Source organism: Dromiciops gliroides, chromosome 3 (assembly GCF_019393635.1).
Source record: "Dromiciops gliroides isolate mDroGli1 chromosome 3, mDroGli1.pri, whole genome shotgun sequence".
In the NCBI taxonomy this organism is placed as follows: Eukaryota; Metazoa; Chordata; class Mammalia; order Microbiotheria; family Microbiotheriidae; genus Dromiciops; species Dromiciops gliroides.
In genome coordinates, this window is record NC_057863.1 from 239,919,945 (window position 1) to 239,934,928 (window position 14,984).

A 14,984-nucleotide genomic window follows, 5' to 3' on the forward strand; every position below is an offset into this window, starting at 1 on the left:
TTGCTCCTCTCTTCCTCCAGAATCATGTTTTCCAACATATTTTTGGTTATTGTTTATTTTTCCAATTCTTCATGACCCCATTTGCAGTTTTCTTGCAAGGAAAGAGTGGTTTACCATTTACTTCTCCAACTCATTTTACAGAAGAAGAAACTGAGGCAATTAGGATTATGTTGACTTGCTCAGGGTCACAAAACTGGTAAGTGTCTGAAGCTGGATTTGACCTCAGGAAGATAAGTCTTCCTGACTCTAAGCCCAGCATACATAGCTGCTCTACTTTTGACATGCTCCATAATGTCATCTTTTGCATTGAAGTCACAAAAAATAAAAGTATATGACATTTATTTTGGGCAGCCTTATGGCGTTCTTTGCAGAGTGTTTTTTTTTCTATCCATCTACTCTAAGTGATGAAGACATAAGCTGTGATTATTTTGTCATATGAGCACAGCAATACAGAATGACCAAGCATCCCAAGAAATGATGTTTCTTGTTGTCTTCGGAAACATGATAAAATCAATTCTGTGAAATCCATTTTTTTTTTGCTTCTACAAAGAGAATCCTTTTATATAGCTACAACTTTGTCTTTAGGTTTAGTTTATAGTGAGAATGTCAAGATTAATATCAAATTGTCCTTTCAGTATCAAGTTCACTCATTTGTCACCAGGCAACAGTCTCACACAGATAGCACCAAGAGTTAAATTAGTATTTGTAGATAATCTAAAAACTGTGTAACATTTTATGACACTCTGCCACTGTCACTACAGAAAGTGGTTACACAGGTCTGGAGGTGGTTATTTTTTGTTTGTTTGTTTGTTTAATGGTTTACCATGATAAAAATAATTCTTCACAGCATGAACAGCTATATGGCTTGTGATTCCCATGTCTCTTGAGTATTCTGCATGTGCATTTCGTCTTGTGGTGCTGTAATATCCCATTAATTTATGTGCTATAATTTGGTCATTCCTTGGTTGTTGCATAGTTACTTTCTTTTCCTTTCTTTGCTACTTCAAAAAATGATGCTATAAATATTTTGACGTGTATTATATCTTTCTATCTTTGACCTTGAGGCATATGCCATTTCAAGTTTTCCCTCTGCCACCATTTACAAATCATACTGCATGTTATCTGATCATCACTCATCTTCACCTGCAACCATCGCACCTCAACCTTCTACTCTTCCCCTGGGATACTAGGCTGGTCTGCAATTAAGACTCCATATCTCTTTCCAGCTAGCATTTAATTTGTATTTTTATTATTAGTGATTTGAAATGAGATTTGTTAGCATTGTTGACAGACTGCAATTCTTTCAAGAAAAAATTTGTTCATATTTTACCCACTTAACCATTAGGTCCAAGATAATTATTTTATATGTATTTATTTGTGTTATATTCTGGATATCAGTCCTGTTTCAAACATGTTTGATGCAAACCAATTGACCACATCTTTTCTTAGTTGCATTTGTTAGTGCAAACACTTTTCAATTGCAAGTTGGATTTATACTAAGAAAGCAAAGATATCCCCCCTCAAAAAACAAAGCAAAGATGTCTCCGTGTTAGAAAAATATTTAAATAATTAATCACTGGGGGCACCTAGGTGGTGCAGTGGATAAAGCACTGGCCTTGGATTCAGGAGTACCTGAGTTCAAATCCAGCCCCAGACACTTGACACTTACTAGCTGTGTGACCCTGGGCAAGTCACTTAATCCTCATTGCCCTGCAAAAAAATAAATAAGAAATAATTAATCATATAACAAATAAAAACATCTCAAACTATATGATTATATCAATAGATGTAGAAAAAACCTGTGGCAAAATATAGCATTGTTTTATACTAAAAACACTACAAGGAATAGGCTAAGGACTTTAAAAGGATAAGATAAAAAAGATGTCTAAAGCCTAAGAAATGAAGAAACAGAAACTTCTCTAAATAAACATGGAAGCCAAACAATAATACCTCAATACACGTTATTTAATATGGTTTTAGAAACACTAGGATTATCAATAAGACACGAGAAAGAAATTAAGCATTTAAACATAACCGATGATATGAAACATCATTTCCTGATGACACAGTGGTTTAACAGGTAAACACCAGAGAATCAGCAAATAAATTAATTGTGACAAATAATAGCTTCACTAAGTAGGTTACAAAATAAACCCACAAACATCAATAGCATTTATATTCTGTAATAACAAAACCCAGGAGGAAATCATAGAAAAGGAAGTTCTATTAGAAATAGCTACAAAATGAATAAATTTTCTGTGAGTCAAGGTGCTAAACTACAAAATATTTCTAAAAGAAATAAAGAATGGCAAGTAACAGGATGGATATTCAATGCTCAAGACTGAGCACCAAAATTATATATACATATATAATATTACATTACATATGTTATATGTAATATTGTATATGTGTGTGTATATATGTATATGTGTGTGTGTGTGTATATATATATATATATGTATATATATATGTATATATAATGTTCACAGTATGGAACATGACCTGTGCTTCCCATGTCTCCAAGTAGTCTTCATATTCATAATTTATTATGGCCTATTAATATCCCATTAATTTATGTGTTATAATTTGATTGGCCACTCCCTGTTTGATTGATAACTACTTTGTTTCCCTTCTTTTCTACATTAAAAAATGTTTTGAATATTTTTATATGTATTAGATATTTCTATCTTGGAGTTTGAGGTAAAAATGGATGGATATTCAATGCTCAAGACTGGGCAACACCAATATTATGCACACACACTTAATATGTTAATAGCATGAACAGCTATATGAACTGTGCATTATATAAATATATGTGTATATACCTGATGCTGCCCAGACTTGAGGATTAAATATCTATATGTACATCTATATCTATCTATCTACCTATCTATCTAACTGGTGCAGCCCAGCTTGAGCACTGAATCTATATCTATATCTATATCTATATCTATATCTATATCTATATCTATATCTATATCTATATCTATATCTATATCTATATCTATATCTATATCTATATCTATATCTATATCTATATCTATATCTATATCTATATCTATATCTATATCTATATCTATATCTATATCTATATCTATATCTATATCTATCTATCATCTATCTATCTCTCCTTGATTAATTTATAGATTTGATAATCAAAGTATCAAGAGTATACTCTATAGAACTAAACAAAACAGTAAACAAATATTCATTTGGAAGAATAATAGTTATAGAATCTAAAAAGAGAGAACAAGGGAAAAATATTCAGTAAGTCAACAGGCATTTATTAAGGGACTATTGTGTTCTAGAAGTTATGCTAAGTGCTAGGCATATAAAGATAAACAGCACACCCTAAAAGTGTACCTATTGCCAAATAAATATACATATTAGCAGAGAATACAATGTATAAATGACCATGTGTATACAAGGTGTATACAGGGTAGATGATGTTTCTATAGAAACTGGTGTTTCAACTGAGGATTTAAGGAAGTCTGAAAAACTGGAAGGTGTAGGTGAGGAAGCAGAGCATTCCAGGCTTAGAATTTAGTCTGTATAAAGACACAGATGTGGAAGATGGTGCATTGTGTTACAAGAACTAAAAGCAGCCTAGTATCCCAGTTTTCCCACAATCCCACAATTCAACCATTCTAGAGAGCAATTTGGAACTATGCCCAAAGGGCTATAAAACTGTGCATACCCTTTGATCCAGCAATACCACTACTTGGTTTATATCCCAAAACATCCCCCCAAAGAGAAAAAGACCTATTTGTACAGAAATATTTCTAGGAGCTCTTATTGTGATGACTTAGAATTGGAAATCAAAGGATTGCCCATCAACTGGGGAATGGCTGAACAAGCTGTGGTATGTGATGGTGATGGAATATTTTTGTGCAATAAGAAATAATAAGCAGGAGGACTTCAAAAAAGCTTAGAAAGACATGTTTGAAATGATGTATTGGGAAGTGAGCAGAACCAAGAGAACACTAGATTGATGAGGAACTGTGAATGACTTGACTATTTTCAACAACACTATAATCCAAGACAATTCCAAAAGAATATTGATGAAATATACTATCCACCTCCAAAGAAAGAATTGATATTGATGGAACAGACTGAAACATGCTATTTTTTACATTCTCTCATTAAGTGACACATATGATGATGTTTTGCATGATCATATATGTATAACGCATATCAGATTGTTTGGCTCCTCAGGAAGGGGGGAATGGAGGGAAGGAAGGCAGGATGGAGATTGGAAAAGAAAGATATAAATAAAAATGTTTAAGCTGAAAAAAATAAAAGCAGGCTAGTATAGCTGAACTTTGAATTTCATGAAAGGGAGGGAAGTATGAGAAGACTAAAAAGATAGGAAGGGGACTAATGAGGAAGAACTCTAAATGACCAACAAAATACTTGGTATCTGATCCTGCAGCAAACCACTGAAATGCATTAAGGAGGGACAGGAATGGAGGGAGGGTGTGACATGATCAAACCTTTGATTTAGAAAAAATCACCTTGTCAACTGAGTGGGTGATAGAATGGGAAGTGATTTTTCACAAGTAGACAAGCTAGAAAGTTATTGTAGTTCAGCCAAGAGATTATGAGAGCCTGAACTAGAGTTGTGTCTTCTTGTGTCTATAGAAAGAAAGGGAGGTATATGAGAGATGTAATGGGAGGAAAATGACAAGATTTAGCAAGAAAATGGACATGTTGGGGTTACATAGATGACACTGAAATTCTGGACTTGGGCAGCTAGGAAGATGGGGATAAGGAAATTCTAAAGGAAGAAGGGTTTGATGTTTGAGTTAGGATATGTTGAGTTTGAGGTCTCTGTGGTGTAGTTGGAAATGAAAAGGCAGAGATTTGAGACTGTAGTTCAGGAGAGAGACTAGGGATGAATATATGGATCTGAGAATCATCTGTATAGAAATGGTAGTTGAACTCAGAGAGCTGATGAGATTATCAGTTGATATAGTTTTTGGTTTTTGGTTTTTGGTTTTTGGTTTTTTTGGTGAGGCAATTGGGGTTAAGTGACTTGCCCAGGGTCACACAGCTAGTAAGTGTGTGTTAAGTGTCTGAGGCTGGATTTGAACTCAGGTACTCCTGACTCCAGGGCCAGTGCTCTATCCACTGTACCACCTAGCTGCCCCTAATTATCAATTGATATAGTAAAGAGATAAAGGGCTTCTGTATAGATCTTTATTAGGAAGATGGTAGCAGCAGCAATAGTAACTAACATCTATATAGTGCTTACTATTTGCCAGACACCAAACTAAGTCCTTTTCAATTATTATCTCATTACAAAATCAGCCCGTGAGGTGGTTGCTAAATTTCCCCATTTTACAGATGGAACTAAGGCAAAGGTTAAGTGACTGACTTTCTCAGGGTCACATGGCTAGTGTCTAGGATCCTGGTTTGGAAGAACTTTAAATGTAATACTGTATTTAATCCTGAAGTTAATAGGAAACATTAGGCATTAAGAAGTGATAGTAGGGGCAGCTAGGTGGCGCAGTGGATAGAGCACTGGCCCTGGATTCAGGAGTACCTGGGTTCAAATCCGGCCTCAGACACTTAACACTTACTAGCTGTGTGACCCTGGGCAAGTCACTTAACCCCAATTGCCTCACCAAAAAAACCCAAAAACCAAAAACCAAAAAACGAAGTGATAGTAGTAGGGATGATTGCATGACGTGGTTATGGACGTGTAGATTTGTGGGATTGACATGAATGAAAAATAGGTAAAGGAGGCTAAGAATGAGTCATTGGGGATAGAGGAGGAGGACTAGGGAAGTGAAAACCTAGAGAGAAGAGAATATCCAGGAGAAGAAAGTCACCAGTAGAATCAAAAGCTGCAGAGAGCTCAAGGATTGAGAAAAGGACAATAGCTTGGACAATTAAGAGATCATTAGTAACTTTGGAGAGGGCAGTTTTAATTGAATGATGAAGATGAATGCCAGATTTTAAAAGGTTTGGAAGAAACTAAGAGAAACACACTGATTGTAGATGGCTTTCTTTAGGAATTTATTTATGAAGAGGAGGATATAGGATGATATTTAATGAAGTTAGATTAAGTGAGACTTTTTAAGCAAGAAACTTCTTTGACTGGCCCATTAGTCACTGGGCTACCTCGAAAAAGACCGATGACTGGGGCAACTAGGTGGTGCAATGGATAAAGCACCAGCCCTGGATTCAGGAGGACCTGAGTTCAGATAGACCTCAGACACTTGACACTTACTAGCTGTGTGACCCTGGGCAAATCACTTAACCCCCATTGCCCTGCAAACAACAATAACAACAACAACAAACAAAACACCTGATGATTGAGAGAGATGGGAAGCAGATATTTACCATACTAACTCCCCCCCCCCCGCCATGGTCTATAAGAGTGAACTGTAGAAATAATTCACCCCCTTTGTCCTTACTTCTTTCCTTTGGGATATGGGTAAGGATTATGTTTGGGGGTAGGAATGGAAGGGAAATAACACTTCCAGACCTCAAATTATATTATTAGCAATCATCCTCCATAATATTTGTTACTGTTTAAAAATACAAAAGTAGATCAGTGGAACAGATTAGCTAATTATGGTTTAGAAACAACTAAACTAAAAATTCAGTGTTTAGACTTCTAGGTTACTATGAGACAAGGGTAGGAGGAAAGAATTTTCTCACCTTTAGCTGCAGAAAACTGAGTCAGTGGGAGAAATGTGTTTGCTTAAGTGATCCTGACATTGTAGGTCCTAGACTTCACTCTTCTGATTACCTTCCTCTGAGCTTTCTGTTTCTTTGGCTGAGCACAGGTCATTGACTAATGATCTAGAGAAAAATTACTTCCTTAGATCAACCTGATTTTAAGTATCAGGCACCTGCTTCCTAGAGGGAGAAGATTTCTGTAACACCATGTTTCTCTAAGGAGACAAGGATGATCAATAGGAGGATCCCACAGGTGAACCACTAAAGTCATGCCATGGCTGGCAAGGAGATCTTTGCCAGACTTTTGTGATTACTGCTGTGAGTTGCTTGAATTGTTCAAGCCAAGGTGAATGTGCTGTTCTTGAGTCTCTCAAATGCTATTTACTTTCCAGGGCAATTATGATAGATAATAGACAATTTGTGTATTTTATGTTTCCTATATTTGTTCATATGGACTTGTTCCTTTATACTTTATATAGTTTGTCATGGAGAAAATAAAAGCCTAATGCTTATATTATACATTGAGTATCTTAGGGTCTGCAAAGTACTCTCCTCACATCCCTTGCCCTGCCCCTTATACATGAGCCATAACCAAGCTATGTTTCAGGGATTTTCTTGGAGGGATCCAGGTGCATATGCTAATGAGCCAGAAAGAAAGAAACCGACCTCTCTGGGGAGAGGTTTCTAGGATTGAATCTGGGCTTGTGTGATCCTAGAGTACCTTGGGGGGGGGGCACAGAGGCACATATTGTCATATTCCTTAGTTTCTAGATACAACTGTACACTTACTCGTTAACACTTGCTGATGTTGAAGACAAGGATTCTTGAGATAACGGGCTGACAAAATAGGTCATGGCCTGATAATTCAAAACAATGATGCCTCCATATCCAATTTCATCTGATCAAATTATACTCAGCAATAAGATACTTTTCTTCATCTTTCTCAAGCTGTTGTCTTATTATTCTCTTGCAAATCCTAATAGTTTCCGAGGGCCTTGTTGCTGTTGTTTGTCCTTCATTCTCAAAGAGGACCATGATATCACCCTGATGTCATGACTTGCACTGAATTAGATTTAAGTGAGGGAGGGCTTTGCAAGGTCACCAACTTCACTATCTCCTCCAGAGCCATCTGGGTGCAGTAGCAAGATATATTATCAGGACGCCTGGAGATGACCCCAGATGTTTTTGTTTTTGTTTTTGTTTTTGTTTTTGTTTTTTGTTTTTGTTTTGTTTTTGTTTTTGTTTTGCAAAATGACTTGCCCAGGGTCACACAGCTAGTAAACTCAGCTCCTCTTGAATCCAGAGCCGGTGCTTTATCTACTGCACTACCTTGCTGCTCCAGCTCCAGCTGTTTTAAGGCAATGGAATTTAAGTTACTTGCCTAGGGTCACACAGATAGTGTCTGAGGTAAAATTTGAACTCAGGTCCTCTAGACTCCAGAGCCAGCGCTCTATCCACTGAACCACCTAGCTGCCAGCAAGTGCCTTAGATAGTATCTAACATGATGAATGATAGAATTAATAGCAGTGACAAGAGCTTTGGGTACTGTTTTAAAGTTGAACTTAATGGTCATTATATAGAGTGTATGTAATCATATTTGGGGAGCTATATCTCTGTTTCCTCTCCTAGCTTAATGAAAGTACATACACTGATTGCAGAATAGCCTTAATTTTTCCTCATTATGTGAAAATATCCACATCTGAATTACAAATGCCTTTTTTTTCACTTTCTTGCTTTTTTATTCTTTTAATGTTTAATGTTCTGCAGAATATTGTACAGGTGGGTAAAATGCATTTTGTGATTAGATAAAAAGTATTGGAAGGTAAACTCTTCCTTTTTTCTTTGGAAAAACTCTGAACTTAATGTACATCAAGCAAAAGGAATATTGCCCTATATATGTAGAATGTAAGGAGGAGATTTTATGTGAAACTACAAATCTCTATTATGTAGGATTTATTCTTCTTATAAAATATATAATAAATTCAACATATAAATCTCAGAGCTTCCCTCTTTGTGATTCCTTTTGGTTTTAATGTGATTCTCTTTTCAGATTTTTTGGAAGGACCTGTACCTCCTAACACTCCCACTGGAAAAAAAAGAAAGAAAAAGCAGACCCTTGTAAAAATGTTCACAGTGAAGCAAATTCCCTTATTGGGCACAAAAATTTAAGTCTTATTTTTCATATTGAGTCTATCACCTCTGTCAGGAGGTGGGTAGAATGCTTCCTCGTTGATCTTCTGGAATCATGGTTGATCATTACATTAATCAAAGTTCTTAAGTCTTTCATATTTGTTTTTCTTTACATAGCTGTAGTTAATTGTACAAATTGTTCTGCTTTTTTTTTAGAAATTTAATAATTTTTAATTTAATTTTTTTTTTAATTTTCAACATTTGTTTATATAAGATTTCCAATTTCAAGTTTTTCTCCCTCCCTACCCTCAGTCCCCCCCTCCCCTAGAAAGCAGGCAATCTGATATGGATTATATATACATAATAACATTAAACATATTTCTGCATTACTCATGTTATACGAGAAGGATCAGAGCACAAAGGAAAAACCTCAAATCAGAAAACCAACAGCACCAAAAACAAAAGAAATAGTGTGGTCTGATCAGCATCCATATTTCACAGTTCCTTTTTTTCCCCCTGGATTTGGAGAGCCTTTTCCATCATGAGTCCTATGGAACTTTCTTGTTCTGTTGGATTGGTGAGAAGAATCTAGTCTATCACAGTTGAACAACACATAATGTTGATGATACTGTGTATAATGTTCTTCTGGTTCTGCTCATCTCACTCATCATCAGGTCATGGACGTCCTTCCAGGTTTCTTTGAACTCCACCTGCTCATCGTTTCTTACAGCACAATAGAATTCCATTACATTCATATACCACAACTTGTTCAGCCATTCCCCGATTGATGGACATCCCCTCAATTTCCAATTCCTTGCCACCACAAAAAGAGCAGCTATAAATATTTTTGTACATGCGGATCCTTTCCCCTTTTTTTAATGATCCCTTTGGGAAAAAGAGCCAAGAGTAGTATTGCTGGGTCAAAGGCTATGCATAGCTTTATAGCCCTTTGGGCATAATTCCAAATTGCTCTCCAGAATGGTTGCATCAGTTCACAGCTCCACCAACAATGCATTAGTGTTCCAAATTTTCCACAGCTTCTCCAACATTTATTATTTTCCTTTTTTGTCATTTTAGCCAATCTGATAGGTGTCATCTCTTTAATCAATAGTGATTTAGAGCATTTTTTCATATGGCAATAGATAGCTTTGATTTCTTCATCAGAAAACTGCCTGTTCATATCCTTTGACCATTTCTCAATTGGGGAATGACTTGGATTCACATAAATTTGATTTAGTTCCCTATATATTTTAGAAATGAGGCCTTTATCAGAAGTACTGGCCATAAAAATTGTTTCCCAGGTTTCTGTATCCCTTCTAATTTTGGATGCATTGCTTCTGTTTGTACAAAAACTTTGTAATTTAATGTAATCAAAGTCATCCATTTTGCATTTCATAATATTCTCTATTTATTGTTTGGTCATAAACTGTTCTCCTTTCCAAAGATCTGAAAGGTAGACTATTCCTTTTTCTCCTAATTTACCTATGGTATCACCTCTTTTGTCTAAATCATGTACCCATTTTGACCTTATTTTAGTATTAGGTGTCAGACCAATTTCCCTAATGAATATTGATGCTAAAATCTTAAATAACATATTAACAAGGAGATTACAGCAAGTTATCACCAGGATAATACACTATGACCAGGTGGGATTTATACCAGGAATGCAGGGCTCGTTCAACATTAGGAAAACTATTAACATAATCAACCACATCAATAAGAAAACTAACCAAAATCATATGATTACCTCAATAGATGCAGAGAAAGTTTTTGCCAAAATATAACACCCATTCCTAATAAAAACAGTAGAGAGCCTAGGAATAGGTGGAGCTTTCCTTAAAATAATAAGCAGTATCTACCTAAAACCATCAGCACGCATTATATATAATGGAGATAAATTAGAGGCCTTCCCAATAAGATCAGGGGTGAAACAGGGATGCCCATTATCACCTCTATTATTTAATATTGTCCTAGAAATGTTAGCTTTAGCAATCAGAGAAGAAAAAGGAATTAAAGCAATTAGAATAGGCAAGGAGGAAACAAAACTATCACTCTTTGCAGATGATATGATGGTATACTTAGAGAATCCTAGAGAATCAACTCAAAAATTACTTGAAACAATTAACTTTAGTAAAGTAGCAGGATACAAAATAAATCCACATAAATCATCAGCATTTCTATACATGACCAACAAAGTCCAGCAGCAAGAGATAGAAAGAGAAATTCCATTTAAAGTAACGGTAGATAATATAAAATACTTGGGAGTCTACTTGCCAAGGCAAAGCCAGGAACTCTATGAACACAATTACCAAACACTTTTCACACAAATCAAATCAGATCTAAAAAATTGGAAAGATATCAATTGCTCATGCATAGGCCAAGCTAATATAATAAAAATGACCATTCTACCTAAATTAATGTACTTATTCAGTGCCATACCAATCAGACTACCTAAAAATTATTTTATAGAGCTAGAAAAAATAATTTAAAAATCCATCTGGAAAAACAAAAAGGCAAGAATATCAAAGGAAATAATAAAAAAAAATGCACAGGAAGGTGGGTTAGCTGTACCAAATCTAGAGCTCTACTATAAAGCAGCAGTCATCAAAACTATCTGGTACTGGCTAAGAAACAGAGTGGAGGACCAATGGAATAGGCTAGGCACAGGAGACACAGTAGTAAATGACATTAGTAATGTACTGTTTGATAAAACCAAAGACCCCAGCTTCTGGGATAGGAACTCAGCATTTGACAAAAACTGCTGGGAAAACTGGAAGATAGTATGGCAGAAATTAGGCATAGACCAACAAATGCCTTTTTGGTCATTGTGGATTTTTTTTAAATAAAGTTGTCTTTTGAATTTTCACTGCTTGTGTGTTAAAAGCTTGTTAAAGCTTTCCTTTCAGGACATTTGTATTGATTAATAAAAAGTGAGTAGGGGAGGAGAGAAGAATGCAATTGATTCTCCACTTAAATCACAGCTCCATTTCCTTTGGAAGCCCTTCCCTCCAGCTCTCCACCATTTTCAATTAACTTTTTTTTTTAAATCTTGCTCCTCTGCTCTGTATCTCAGACAAAAAAAAAAGTACTAACTCTCCCTTTCTGTGTTTAGTTCCATGCCTTTATCTGATACTTCTGTCATCTGTTTTCCTGTTTGAACTGAGAAGATGAGTCTCAAGTTCTGATGACAGAGAACATGATTTCCCTGGTGGTGAGAGATATAAAGCATCCTCGTGAAAAACCATCAAACAATAATTACATTGTATTTTTAAAAATTAATAAAGTTTATTCATTTGTAAGTGATTCCTTCTCTTAGTTGCTTTCCCCCTAAATCTGTGGGTAAAATTGTCTGTGCCCAAACAAACCAAAACTGGAACCAATACCAAACCAAAACCCAAAATTAAGGAACCAGTGAAGGTTTGTTGAGTTTGCTCCCCATGGGAGAAACTCCCTGAAGGAAGAGAAGGATCAAGCTTATATAAGTTTCAATTTAGGCAGGAGGTGAATTGGATATGGGATACTTCAGGACTGAAAAGGACTATTGCTGAAGGGTTTGAAGAGTAGGAGTAGGGGATGAGGTTTTCTTTGATTGTGCAGGTTTGTTGCTGGGCTAGTAATAAGAAAGGTGCTTCTATGGGTTAGCTCTCCCTTGTAACCCTGACTTAATATAGAGGACTGTTCTTACTGTTTCAGCAGCAAAAAAGGCCTGGGAGGAGAGGGAGGAGAGGACATACAAATGGGTCAGGGTCAAGATAGAGAAACTTCAGACAAAATTGAGTTGTGTCAGCTGTCTTGGCTACTCACAAATCCAACATTAAAGATTATATATTAAAGAGAAAGCATTTTCAACATGAATATTTATACAGACACATATACATGTAAAAATGATCCATTAACTATATAAAAGCATGTTCAATTTGATTAATGAAAAAGCGTTTACTAAGTGCATACTTAGATACAAATGAAGCATTGGAGATACAATGACAAAAAGTGAGATATTCATTGGCTTGAAAGGAACTTTAATTCCTTTTTTTCTTCAAATTATATTTTTTAAATTATTTAAATTACATCTTTTTTTTTTTTTTTGTGGGGCAATGAGGGCCATGTGACTTGCCCAGGATCACACAGCCAGTAAGTGTCAAGTGTCTGAGGCCAGATTTGAATTCAGGTCCTCCTGAATTCAGGGGCAGTGCTTTACCCACTGTACTACTTAAATGTACCCTACATTTTTTCTAAATTTAAATACTACCCCCCCAAAACCAAGCCCCAAACTGATCATTTTCATACTCAAAGTAAAACATAAAAAGATTGAATATGAAACTAAATCTCTATCCCATGCTGCTTTAAAAAAAAAGTGTATCACAGATTCATTATTAGTGTCAAAACTGTCTTGTTTGTGCTTCTTTTTCTTCTTCACTTTAAAAAAAAGTTACAATAGCCCTCTTTTTCCTTTGCTTCATTTTTTTGGTATTACCATTACCACCTTCTTTTTCTACTCCCTCTCTCTCTACCAATTAAAAAAGTGGGAAAAACTTCTTACAACAAATAACCATAGTGAAACTAAAGAAATCCACTTAATAGTCAATTATATATGTCTTGGTGCCTTGAGTCTATCATTACTTTATTAAGAGATGGGGAACATGCTTCTTAATAGACCTTCTGGTGATTTAATTGACCATTTCTTTAATCAGAGTTTTTTTAAAGTCTTTCAAAGTTGTTTTTCATTATACATTTTTCTTTTTCTTTCCACATCACTGTATTTCAGTTACGATTTCACAGCATTCTCCGATATTGAATCATACTTTTATTTCACAATAATATTCCATCACAATTCATCTACAATTTTTTTGTCCAAGCATAACTCATATGATAGGCACTCTCATAGTTTCTCGATTTTGGCTGTGTTTTTCCCCTCCTTTCAACATTCCCTTCAGGAATAGGAAGTTTATTTTACTTGTAACTATTCCCTACCAAGTATTATTTTTTTCTCTTCTAGCTCTACTTATTTCCCTGAGTTTGAGAGATTTCTTTCCAAATTTCATGTGTGTGTGTGTGTGTGTGTGTGTGTGTGTGTGTGTATATATATATGTATGTATGTATGTATGTATGTATGTATGTATGTATGTATATTTGTGGGTATATGTGTTTAACTCATGTTTCCAACTTAAATGAGAGTTGAGGTTTGTAACGATTGGAATAACGCCACCTGCTGGATACTTACTGTAGAAGAGTTCTGCCCATGAAGCAAAGGTCTTTGAGGGCAAGACCAGGAGTCTTTTCTTTGGCATCAGGAAGTGACGCGGACTAGTGGGAGGAGGAAGGAAGAGACTGGCGCTCACTCTCGCGCTCTTTCCTCTGGACTCTGGCGGAGAAGGGAGCTAGAAATGTGTTCTCCCTTTAATAGATAGGAATCTAGGCCTTTCTCTCTCTCTTTACCAAATTCTTATTCTCCTTAATAAATGCTTAAAAGTCTAACTCTTGCTAAAGCTTATAATTGATTGGCGACCACTCATTAGATATTTTAGACAGATTAGCTAGAATTTTAGCCCTTAACAGGTTTATCTGATTCCTGTTACCTTCTTCTTCTTCATGTTTGTGTGCTCTTCTCGTAATGCACCCTAATTATGAGAAAGATTAAGTCTCACCCCCTTTTTTCTCCTTTTTACATTAACATATTACATTTACTCTTTCTAATCTTGTCCCTCTTCAACCTCTAAGAACAGAACCAATCTATCTTCAGTTCCTCTGTTATTATTTAAAATTTTACCCTTTCAATACCCCTTACAGATATTAAGGTTTTGAAGGGACACTAGTTTCTTCTTTCCCTATTATAATGTTAATTCTTCATTATCACATCCCCTTCCAACTGCTAAAAAAAAAAGTTACCTTTTTTGGTTTCTCTTGACTCATGTTTCAAAGTGCCTATACTTTTTTTAAAGTCCTCTATTCGGTTAACAATCTGTCTTTCTCCCTGACCCACTTTAGAATTATACTTGGCTTTGCAAGGTAAGTCATTCTTGCCTTTAATCCTATATCTTTGCCTTAGGAAATACTGCATTCTTAGATCTCCTCTCATTTATAGTAAAAGCTGTCAGATCTTGTGTGATCCTGACTGGGATTCCTTGGTACTTGAACTTTTTTATGACTGCTTTCAATATTTTTTT